General features: G+C 45.0%; 1 long non-coding RNA gene across 1 annotated transcript in view; it reads right to left on the bottom strand.

Moving 5' to 3' along the window:
- LOC131883198 (uncharacterized) overlaps positions 1–6,034 on the bottom strand; it is a 9,547-nt gene extending 3,513 nt beyond the window's left edge. Inside the window, exon 1 of the long non-coding RNA XR_009373594.1 lies at positions 5,752–6,034. This is a non-coding gene — a long non-coding RNA (uncharacterized LOC131883198). The remainder of the gene's footprint in view (positions 1–5,751) is intronic.
- Between the last annotated feature and the right edge of the window lie 449 nt (positions 6,035–6,483).

Genomic DNA, 6,483 nt, shown 5'->3' with positions numbered 1-6,483 from the left:
TTGCCCACGCCCTCCACAGACTAGTAAATTTTGACCGCAAATTAATTTTACAGTTGTTTCTCATTACTGCATTCACCATGACCACAACAATTTCTAAAATTGAATATTTTTTTCCAATTTACCATTTTAGTTAAAAAGTCATAATAACAGATTGACGTGAGCAGTGCTAATTTCTAGCGATGTTCTTTTTTGTCCGTCATCTTTGAATAATTGATCCCTTAATTTCCACGGTTTTGGCTTTTCTACCCTTTTTTTCAATAACATTCAATACAAGTTTACATTTTGACTTTGACTAGAGCGAAAACGCATTTTCTAAATCCTGACTTGGCTTTGAATCAATGGCAGTTGATTGTAAGTTCAAATGGGTTTTCAAATGAAGGTGTTTTATTAAACTACCGTATGAGGATTTGATAAATGATGAACCCTGAAGTTCTGAAGATAATTTAAGTAACATTAGGTTAATATGGTATCCTCTTCATTGGATCAGTTTTTTCCGACTACAATTCGTCGTTCTTTTACTGCAGTGTTTTTAAAGGTACAAAAGGTGTTTAACATATCTGAGACTACCGCAGTTGTCGATGGATTACTTTGTTATAAAACACAACTAAATGTCAAACCTTTTGAGAGTTCTTATTGCCAATGTTGGTGCCTGATACCACTTTTTGTGACAATGATCCATTATGATATCCATTCAAAGCTCACGTCAAATATCTAACTTTTTATTACTGAATCTCCTAGGTAATCGCATTAGCATTGTAACAAATAGAAATCATCAGGTAATAACGGGCCAGCCCTCAATGGGCGAAAACGCAGAACTTCTAGAACATGGCAGGGGATTAGCTTTGTAGGATGGATGACTTACTGTATGTTCTTGCCATGAATCATTGTTGGCCAACATACGCATTCGTCGTTCAAATCTCAAGCACCGCTACACCGGGTGAGAAATCCAGATCAATCGTCGTTACTTGCATTATCGATGCTAGGACCTACCCATCTGATGATCATACGCACATTTTTTCTGCGTACACTTTGTAATACATCCTTTACATTAGATCATGAGGGGCAAAGGCCATCCGTTTGATCTAAGCAAGATCCCAAGTGTGGCCAATGAACACTCTGAGGGGTGTCCCTCAACAAAGGTGCAGAAATAACGAGTGTTCCAATTGTCTGTGACAAAGCCATGAATCCAAAAGCTTTTGCGTTGTTTCAACCGGGATTTTGTATTAATATTGTATAGATCATATATGGAGGAAATTCAAGGGTTGAGGTAGGCTTGAATCGGTCCAGCTAAGCAAAAATAACGTGACTGTATGTACATACAGGCATGAGGGCTGCTGCCATTGATGGCCCTTGAAAAAAAAAATGGTTTCGATGAGGAGCAACCGACTAGCCCTGAAGTCAAAGAATTGTGCTGATCGCCCCCGAGGATCTTGGCTTAGCGACAGCGAGCGAATCCTCCAATGTTTGATCTTTTGCTGAAACTGTTTTAAAGCCAATCGGGGCGATTACCTTGACGAGGTCGTACCGGGTGCGAAACGGAAAATCCAACCGGATTGGACACATACGACGAGGAATGATCATCCACTCCACAAGCCAAATAAGAGGTCACCGCGTATGAACTTGGGGCAACGGATACAATGGAAAGGATCACTAACGAGAATAGCCCAAAGATGAACCGTTTTTCCGTTTTCTTCTTTTTCCTGGCTTACTAGAAGCTTTTTTTCTTCTTGATTTTATCTTGTGTCCTTTGTCCAAGATATGAATTAACTCAGACTTTGTATCGAACGACAAGAAATATATATAAAATATCAAAAGATTGGTTTCAAAAAATGTCATCAGACGAGTTGAAATTCAAACGACCTCTTTGAATACAGCTAAATTCAACGCCCCAAAAAGATGGATTGAGGGACTTCCATTGGGTCTCTTAAAATTTTTCAGATCTGATGTTCGAAAATTACTTCATTTAACATTTGCCCTTCTTGTCCGTCGACATTGGATTCATTAATTTGCCAGATACCCGTGCGATGGTCAATATAAATTAATATGATTTTTTTTTGCGGTCAGTTCTGACTTCTTTCTGCTGTCTGCAAAAGAGCAACATCATTGATTCAGGTCTAATAAGTGAGAATCGTTCACTTTTACACCTAAATCAAGTGCCTTTGGTACATACGTAGATTGGCATTCAAGATTGAAGATCGGATGCCTTGATGACAAGACGTATTGCTCGATAATTGAGAGTGGATGATCACCCCTCCAATGGAAGTCAATAATTGGAGGAAACCAGTGGATTGGATTTCCCGCCAAAACAAAATGTTTGAGGACTCGATCGGCAGTGTTGGCCAGGGAACTCATTAGCTCTAGTAGAAACCGTCCTTGAATGCTCTTGAAGTTTCAGGGACGGTCGCTTTAGGACCCCAAGGACATCCACCAATCTTCAGACAAGTAATCCTCAACGCCATTCCCCGTGGTTGAGAACCACTGGGAAACTTCGCATAGACCGTGACACCATTGACCTCTCGGAACATAGATCAACAGTGGCCCCCAACATCTGGTGGGTCATTTGCATGACATTACCCTCCAACGAAGTCACGTCCTGGGTCTTGGTAGGCTTTTTTCCATGGTGGAGAGGGAGTCTAGAGCCTGTTGATGATATTGGTTGGACAGACGAAGAGATGTTGTTGCCCAGGCATCAACGAGCAAGCCTCGCATCCCTAATGTGGGAATGCGTTGGAAACATACATTCATGGTGGACACTGATCCCCATCCAGATGATCCATGAAAGAGATGCAAATGCTTGCTTGGTTGCAAACAACGACGAACGCCATCACCACCAACAGCTCCACCACCGCCAATGGGAGTTGGAATAGGTCGGGTCTACTCGGCAACAACCCACACATGCACACACACACACATACACACACACACACACAGAGCCGTAATAGTATGTACTCCACATATTGGAGTGAGGATGAAGAGGCATGAATGGGAAAAAAAGGAGCGGAGGCTGTCGCCCTCTGGTGTTCATTTCAAGCCACTACTTGAACACCGCCTCTCGAGTTTAGGCCGCAGTCATGCTCACAACTTGGGAGTGAGAACACGTCACAATATCCCTCGTCTCTTTTTCCGCCGTCCGTCTTCCATCTTCCCTCTTCCCTTTGCTGCCACAACCCTACTAATTCGATTTATTATTCTCCTCCTCCTCGTCCTCCTGGTCTTCATACTTCACTAAAGAACCACCCAATTCATCACACACATTCCCTACTCCCTACTCACTTATTTTCCCATCGAGACTGGCTTGGATCGACGTCCGGCTGTCCGTTCACTCGTCCAAGAGTCTCCTCCCTGCCTCCGCCCCCTTGGTTCGACTCCCATCGTGGGCCATCCAGCCAATAAAGGTGAAAGTTACCGCTCATCCCGTTCCTAAACAGCCATCCTCGTCTCGTTAACCAGCCAACCAACCAGCCAACCATCCTACCCTACCAACCAAGCATTCATCCATCCATCCATCCATACCGGTCGAGTCTATGACAAAAGTAGGCCTGAGACCACTTGACTCACCCCTCAGAACAACTGCGCGTCTTCACTGACACGAGCGAGAGAGTCCAGGATCCTTGTGGAACTCACAGCATCATCAGCATCATAAACGAAGACGAAGGCGACGACAACCACCACCACCACTTTGGTGCGGTATCTGCCACTCCCATTGTTTATCCTCCCTCCGTTCTTCCTCAAAAATACGAGAAGTTCTCTCACGTGGTTTCCCATCGCTCGCCGTCATTATCCTCATCTCAATCCTGAAAGTTGCCCTCCCGGTTAGTCACAATTGACAGATCAAGCCTTTTGGAAGTCACCACCAATAACCAGTGAGAGAAAAGCCAGACCATTGCACCACCAACCTCTCCATTCACGCTTCGACCAGTACCATCCTCATCAGGTAAGCTCGTTTTCAAAACAAAGGCCTACTAGTAGTTCAAGATGGGTGAAATCAAACACACGGATTGACTTCAAATTTCTTTTTTGAAGACGTTCATAAACGTACGTAATTGACAACCAAGCAAGTGCGTAAGGGCAAACAAATATTGGGCGGGAGAGCAGGCCTGACCGGCAAAATTAACAAAATTATAACCATGGTCAAGATGAATACATGAGATTTCGTTTTCGGGGTCAAGTGCGTTTTCGACGAAGACGCAATTGTCCTAGTTGACACACATATTTTCCGATTCGTGCTTTCCTCCATATACGTACACACGCTGCACATGTGAATGTCAAGTTCAGACATTCGAGGGGGCTTATTGTTTAGTAAAAAAAATGCCGAGAGGCCGAAGATTTGGAGAATGAATTGAAGATACACTGTATTCCCTCCTCGTTCATGTTATTTTCGTGTCAATACGTTTTTTTCGAGATGAAACTGGAATGCGAAATCCAAAGCCATCGCCAGCCTTCAGTGCTGGCAAAAGTGGAGCGAGATCTAACCTTGCAGGACTCCATTCAGCATGGCAAAAAATGCAGTACGATTGCATTTTCGAGCGGGAACAACGTTATTGCAACATCAATATAGGGGCTCCTTGGTCAAGGAAAGAGGTGGTTTTCCTCGAATTTGCGTTCAGATTGGGTCACCATGTATCGTTCAAGTTGGTAGTACTTCTATTGTGATTGTACAAGAGGAGCTAGACGAGGCATTTCACCTGACGCGTATGAGCTATGATGATGGTCTGTGCGTGTGTGTGAGGGTGTGTTATGGAGTGAATACCTGTCTGCCGGTTGGTGAAAGTATGCTGTTAATAAGCTTTGGCACAGGTCACCAGGATACGAAGATAGGTATTGTTATTGTTATTATTTTTGCTGTTGGTAGCCCCGTGTCGTCCTCCAAGTGGGGAAAGTTGAACTTGATAGTTCTTGGAGGCTTGTTGAACCATTGCCGCCTTCACTGGTCCGTCAGTCGGTTTGTCTGTCTATCCATGATGCAAGAGACCTTCTTGAGTTGTGATTCAGCATGCCAAAATTAGGTCAGTGAACCTTTCAGGATTGAAGGTGGCCGGTTGGTTGGCTGGTTACTTGGTGGATCGGACGGTAGTAGGTAGAGTAGTGGAAGAAGTCGTCGCTGAGATTGGTGGTCAGGGTCAATGCCTTCCGTCAAATGTGAAAGGTACAGTACCCACTTCGAGTGGGAAAACCATCGCCACAATCGCTTCTCGTTCTCGGCAACTGATGCTCGAAAGAAATTGGCCGTCTGTCTTGCCAGAACTAAAGCTCTGCTGCTGGCTGACATCAACGATCATCTGGGAAGGATATGCAAACAGACAGAAAGGTCTTTCTCGAATTCCTGGAATCCTGGAATCTGGTTCAATGACAAAGAGTTGGGAAATCTGCCGGTCTGCACCATTCCATAACTTCATGACATCAACGAATCTGCCGGCACGCCTTCGAAACTACTGTATATTTGTACGGAACGAAAGAAACCGTCAACGAACGTCGCGCCAAGAAATCTAAAAAGACACCAGACCAAGAATAGACCAATCCCGGAAAAGGGTTGTCACCCCACCAGAAACGTTTTGAAACATTTCTCGAACCAACTTTCCATTGGACCCACCCATCCACCTATCCTATCCTACCCCATCCACCCTCCCTCCTCGCTTCTACGTACTGTTCTTGCAGCGGACTACCCTCGGTACATTTCCCTTGAATTCATGGCCACCGCTCAATCGCTCATCATCGCAGGATGATTCACTTCATCTTGACCTTATTACTTACCCCGTATTTTTCTTCGTCGCCTTTAAACCTGTTTCCTCGAGGAATTCTCGAAATGAAAGTGCACGTTGCTTGGAATGGTTGCGGGTGGATATGTACATATGTGAGCTCAGCCTGTTTCCAAGGCGAAACCCCATTCTTCTTCTCCTCCACACAAATGCAATCCTCAAGGATCGCATCTCAGAGAGGGTACCGTAATGTCAGTTTCACCTCTTTATGGAGCACCCTTCTGCCTGCTCGGCCATTCGCAGCCCTCGTTCAGGCCTCCCTTCCCTCTTTCCCCATATGGTTTTGACAAGCATGAGCTACGACTAAGGTACACACATATGGAGCAAGCATGCACTTGAATGCATTCGACGTATCGAACGTACTTACAGTACTCGACGATCTTGATCAGAGATGGCTCCTCTAGCGGCCTCTGAGGAACGACAGTTACATCCGTCCATTCCATAGAGTTGGAGGGGCCGAGTGGCGAAAAGCCGGCTGATGGTTGTGCAGTCGTGGTGGTGGAAGTGAAACTTTGCAATGTGTGATGGGCCTCCTTGAGCGTATAGCAATGCATGCAGTCCACTCGTGATGCCATTGATGATCACCCCTTTCCAAGTATGACTAGGGCGCCGCATTCACGTGTGTATCCAAGGAAAGCCTCCCACTCGTTTTTATGGACATAGCAACTACCCCTCTGTAAGAGGATTTCAAGTCAGCCAACCAAATCTACCAACCCACCCACCCATC

This window comes from Tigriopus californicus, chromosome 7, assembly GCF_007210705.1.
Source record: "Tigriopus californicus strain San Diego chromosome 7, Tcal_SD_v2.1, whole genome shotgun sequence".
Classification (NCBI taxonomy): domain Eukaryota; kingdom Metazoa; phylum Arthropoda; class Copepoda; order Harpacticoida; family Harpacticidae; genus Tigriopus; species Tigriopus californicus.
The sequence above is the reverse complement of the archived record's forward strand: the minus strand, read 5'-3'. Positions and strand labels throughout refer to the sequence as shown.